We start from the raw sequence: 5,374 nt of genomic DNA, 5'->3' as shown, positions 1-5,374 counted from the left end.
TCAGATTTACAGGCGTGTTTTCTGCAAACAAAGCAACTAAAGAAAAAGCCCTTCTCTTTCTCAAAGAAGAGTCCCAAGGAGTTTTGCAGCCTGCAGTGCTTTTCCTCCTTGTTGATTTGGCAAACTTTTACATTATCTACTGAACTAAAGACAGAATTAACAGTTCTACTCAAGAAGGCCACACTGCCTTCCTCTGCAGCTCTGATGACAGGTTCCCCCCAGGTGGGTTATGGCATCTCTCCCATTCAGACTGGAGTTTGACAACTGCATCTTTCACAGTAAACTCTGCATTTTTTTCTCTGTGCATTATCCTAGCAATATAACAAGGTTAGCAATACATCATGTTTATCCATCTCACGTTTTCCTGCTTCAGTCACTGTTAATTTCGTATCCTTGTGTCATAAGTTGAGAATTTCTATCATCAAAAATAGTGAAATAAACATGTCCCTCAGGTGTTATAAGGGTGGATATCCCAAACTACTCCTTTCTTCAGGCAGACTATATATATGTTGTGACTCTACTCTTCAGTGGAGAAAAGTAGGTGATCCACCTACTGTAGATCACCTTTGTGCGTGTGTGGTTCCTTAAAGATGTTAGGCAGATTTTTGATATAGCTATGCTGAGGGGGTGCTAAGCAGAAATTGGGTGGTCTAGAAGCTTCACACAGTTGTGAAGTCATAGCAGACTTTATATTGCTGAAGGGCATGCAGAATCCAAATGTACAAAATTCCACCTCTGTTCTTTAGAAGAGATAGGCGCCATGTGGAAGGCCTCAAAAATAAGTCTGTTCTCCTGTAACCCACTCAGTCACTTCTGATGTCTGATGTTGAAGATAAGTGTTGAAAGACAAAGTATATCTGAGCTGAAAGAGCTTTTTCATCCAGAGACTTAAGCAACTAGAGCTCTGATTCATTCAGTAAGCCATAACAAGTCTCACGCAATACTATGTTGTACAGTTAAATCTCAGAGCTTAAGCACGAATTTCTGATATAGGCAGAAACAACAAGGATCAGAGGCAAAGGAAACCTGGAGGCTCTCTTACTTGTACAACAAAATCACATCATGTGGGAGTAGGGGATCTTGCGAGTGAGAGGGGATCTTTTCTCAACTGTTTTATGGCACCATCATAGAATCATCATCACAGAATCACAAGGTTGGAAAGGACCTGTAAGATCATCTAGTCCAACTGTCCTCCCACTACCACTGCTACCACAAGCCATTAAATCAAATCTTGTAGCTCCTCATCCAGACTCCTCTTGAACACTGCCAGGGACGGCGACTCCACCACCTCCCTGTGCAGCCATTGCAGTGCCTGGCTGCTCACTGAGAGAAAAAGTTCTTCCTCATGTCTAATCTAAACCTCCTCTGGAATCTGACTCTTTGGGGAACAGTTTGTACATGCTGCTGAGGGATACGATCAGTGTATGGTCATTGGTAACAGGCTGGCTTCTACTTTTTTTTTTTAATGTTTCTGGATTATGGACAATTAGGAGTCTATGAAAAAGAAACCAAGCAAAAGCTTTGTGTTGCTGTAGATCACACGTTCATCTACTTCACTGTTCTTGTCTCCGTTTGTTGTATTGGTTTCTGTTTATGAAAAACTATAAGTACACTTCCCAGATTCCAGGAGTTAGCAGTTTGGAACTTCTTTAGTTAGAGCTGGAATTACAGCTCTTGATAAACTCACCAGCGGCTGTAAAACACAGGACATTTAAAGAATGGCAATGTCTTCTGCATGGAGTGATCAGAGAAAGATGAAATTCAGCGTATGTTCTGCGTAAGGGAGATGGTTATCATCAGTGTAGTAAGCCTGGTTTCCTTTGCCACACATTGAAGTTAATGTGTTCAAAAGGGGGAGATCAGATAATTCACAAGCAGATGGCAGTGGGCACAAACTGGAACATGATGTTTTCTCTGCACACCAGGCAGCACTTATGCACCATGTAAGTGACAAAGCCCTGGCACAGGCTGCCCAAAGAGGCTGTGGAGTCCCTTCTTCCTTGGAGATCTCCCAAAACTGCCTGGACATGGGCCTGGGCAGCTGCTATGGGTGGCCCTGCTGCAGCTGGGACTGGACTTGATGGACATGGCAGCCCCTGCCAGCCTCAGCCATCCTGGGGTTCTGCATTTCTGTACCACACTATTGGATGAAAGCCTAACCATGCTTTTACACGAGGAGTCCTATCACACACATAGAATCAATAAGCCTGTTCATGCCTAAATAAAGCAAATAAGAATCAATTCTCTTGCTCAGCACATATCTTCTCAATTCTGGGAACCACTGAACTGAGTAATGTTAATTCCATTATATTCATTAAAAAATCAAAAACAAAGCTAAGAAAGAGCATGTAGTCTCTCATCTAATTAGAAATTAATGAAAAAGACAGCCCATCAGTGGGTTCCCTGCATTCTCTTCAACTGTTTTGTTCATAGCATAATGAATAGGTTTTGATCCTTTTTGATGAAAGAAATAATGAAAGTTCTTGTTTCAGTGCAACACCTGGTCATGACCAAGTAAAGCCTAGTAAAACAGGATGATCATTCTGGGAGCTGGGTAAAGCTACAGGAGAGAAGTTACTGCCTTATTTTCTTGTCAGGTTAGCATCTCCTTCTTCAGTATTCAGGACACATGCTATTTTTTTTTCTATCACACTATTTTTTTTCTATCTTCTTATTGACTGCATATTTATAGGCTTATGGCTCCCCATATAACATCTATTTCGTCATGTAAACTTATTTGCTACGTTTCATGTATTTTGAGAAGAAAATTTTTTGTGCAGCAATTTTTCAAAAGTGGTTACAGTTCTGTATTTTCCACCAGTGTCTTAAAACTTATGAAAACAATAGAAATTTTACCATGGTAAAGACAGCAGATGACAGCCAGTAGCCTATCTATGCCTTTTAACCCAGTGCTCAACAGAATTTTGTTGATGTACAGAGAATTCAGTGTTGACTTTCCAGATGGCTAATATCTATTTTAAGGTCATGCTCAATCTCTTCTAGTTTTATCATCGTTGACAATATGCATGCTTCCAGCAGGGCTAGATTCTCACATGAAGGAATGATAAGGATTTGACTGTGAAACAATTCATTCAAATGAGCCACTATGTGAAAGAAGATAATTCACTGTTCTTTTTCTTCCTGCAAATCATGACCAGTCAGACATCTGTATACTACAGGAACCCAGTTATTGTAAATGTACTTTTAACATCTGCAATCTCAGTTGAGACTAATACATTACTCTGGGTGACTTAGAGAGCTTAATGTTAACTGAATAGATGAAAAAAGTGTAATTCACTGTATAGGCATTCAAAACTGCTAATACAGTCACCAGACTGAAGCCAGAGTTGTTGCATCTGTTAATTCTACGTGCGTGTTATGGTGTTGGGAATGGCTGCTTCACGTTGAAACAACAGAAAGTTCTGAACACCTTTTGGCAATCTCCTCCATTTCTTTTCCCAAAGTTGTTAGCTCTGATTTGTAGTATTTTATCTCATACCTAGCTTTTTTTTCTTCTTCTTTTAGGACAAAGTGCTCTAATATCTTAGGGCAGCATTAGGACTTATTTTTTGTAAGTCTACTCAAACAATGGTGTTTTCTGCTGTTAAATAATATCATTTTGATTTTCAGGCTATTAACTCAGGTTCTAACTTGCAACGGCACCACAAACACAGCAAGCAGTATAATAAACTATACAACAGTTTGAAAATTAATAGGCTTCAGAATCTGTCAGGTAATGGTGAATGAAATAAACATTCCCACCTCATTTTGCAGATGTGAACTTGTTCATTTCAATGCATAGGAGGTTGCAACACTCAGAAGGAAAAAAACTCCTAGCAACACATTTTCTTTTCCATAGTCACTCATCACTCATCTCTGGTATATCAGGGACAGAAAGTGAAGTGAGTGAAGTGTAATACCTGCCAAATGACGTCTGACATACGTTCCCTAAGAACTGCTGAAATAGCTACAAAAATGAAAGCAGAGCTGAAAATTTCAGCCCAGATATCACTACAGAGATTACCCAAAAGCTAACCAATTTGCATGCAAAGTTGTGCTACCATAACCATGCTACTTTTAGGATGTGAGCTCGTTGATATTTGCAGTACTGCATTCTGCCTCATGGATGCATCAGTCCTATCACGTAGCTTGAAGTTTTGGCCATTGGGTCCAGTGCAGCTTAAATCCAATCCAATCACGTGCCTCTCTACATTGCAATCCCACAGATCCTCAGATAAAGATTACAGAGATCTGTCCATTCAGTGTGAGTGTAGTTTACTATTGTCTAAATCATGCTTTCAAATGCTTATATGCTAGCTTACTGAACTCTCCTGATATTCACATCAGCAGAAAAATAAATGCTTCTGCTATTGTGGAAAATACTAATACAGCATCCCCTCTTATGATGAAAAGTATTTTCTATTCCAACAGCAACAGAGGAGGCTGTTAAGCAGCAGCTGCTAAAAATAACCACCTAAAAAAGCACGTCTCAATGAGCTGCACCCAACCCAAGAAAGTTGTCTCAAGGGCTTATAAACACTTGTGTTAATTTTTGGTAGAGCTTGGACTAATAGAAGAGTTTTGGAAAACTGGAAAAAGCAAGTGATTATAGCTCCATTTTAATGGGAGTGGGATATAGCATATTTCTTGTCACATTGTGTCCTACAGCAAATTGAATCCTTATCAGTAAATCCCCACTTACTTTAAAAGGGGTGACTGGAGTGATCCAACCAAGAAAAGATGTGTCAGTTTGGCTCTGGAGAATAAATAGAGAATGGAGATGATTATATTTCTGTCTGTTAATTGAAATTGTTCAACACTGTTTATGGTAGATAGAGCCTGACAAGCTAATTGGACTTTTTTTTTTTAAGATTACACACTTAGTTGCTAAAAGTAACAGTGCTGTTTTAAAACGCCTCACAGAAATTTGAGTGTATGATGTAGTACAAACAGCATTGTGATTAAAAGTCTGAAATGTAAAGTCAACAAAGAATGGAAGGCAGCACTGTTTAGAGCCTTGGGGCCGCAGGCAAGAACAGCATCTTACAGTAAATGCTCAGCTTTGTGATTCAGCACCTTTGTACAGAACTCAGTGGAACAACACTAAATGATGCCATTTAAAATGTGACCACTGAAGGTAGTGCTTTCACTAACACTGCTAAAGCTAGAACTATTTTATTCACAGCTTTGAAGTGAGGACAGAATGTGCATATTCAGTAAGGAGATGTCATGTCCAACAAACTAGCAAATTTTAACTACCTGGAATCACACTCACCTTCAAATTAGAATAATACTACACTTCATTCATTATCTATGAGAGGATAATTGACTGAGGCTTCTTGACAAGAGAGTGACTGGAGGGACAACTGCAATA

Source organism: Tympanuchus pallidicinctus, unplaced genomic scaffold (genome assembly GCF_026119805.1).
Source record: "Tympanuchus pallidicinctus isolate F22 unplaced genomic scaffold, pur_lepc_1.0 scaffold26, whole genome shotgun sequence".
In the NCBI taxonomy this organism is placed as follows: Eukaryota; Metazoa; Chordata; class Aves; order Galliformes; family Phasianidae; genus Tympanuchus; species Tympanuchus pallidicinctus.
This window is presented reverse-complemented; position numbering follows the sequence as displayed.